This window comes from Enhydra lutris, unplaced genomic scaffold (genome assembly GCF_002288905.1).
Source record: "Enhydra lutris kenyoni isolate GAN:26980312 unplaced genomic scaffold, ASM228890v2 scaffoldscaffold55, whole genome shotgun sequence".
NCBI classification, from domain to species: domain Eukaryota; kingdom Metazoa; phylum Chordata; class Mammalia; order Carnivora; family Mustelidae; genus Enhydra; species Enhydra lutris.
In genome coordinates, this window is record NW_019154139.1 from 6,281,252 (window position 1) to 6,281,849 (window position 598).

The window sequence follows — 598 nt, forward strand, 5'->3', positions numbered from 1 at the left end:
AATTGAGATCAGTAAGACTGAAATTATACCTGACTGATCTGCTGTGACATTCACCCTTAGATCTCTTTCTCTGTCCCTCCCTCCATGCTGTCCCATTGCCTTTCAAAACCAGCCCTTCCCTCCCCCACATGCCTAAATCCTCCTCACATTTCCCCCCATCCCCGTGCCCTCCACCCAGGTCCCCACACTGCCTCATCCTGGCTTTACATAATCTCATTGTGCCCCCTGGTCCAGCTCGGGGCACAGTGAGCCTCTGGTGTTTGCAACCCTGTGTCTGTCCACCTTTCTTCTACCTCCAGGTTCTGTCCAGCTCCTTCTGCCTGGAAGGCCCAGTTCTTCTCTGCCTGGACAGCATCACACTGCAGGGACACGGGGCCGGCAGCCCGAGCAGTCAGACTACCAGAAGCTCACATCCGACAGAAGCTCACATCTGAGTCCAAGACCGTTCCAGCAGGCCAAGGCCAGAGAGCCTCCCTGGAGCCAGCATGGGCTTACACAGAGGCGGCGCCGTCTGTTCAGCTGACTCTTCCAACAAGTATTTACTGAGCAACCACGATACCCCTGGGGACTCCTGATTTTGGCTCAGGTCGTGATGGCA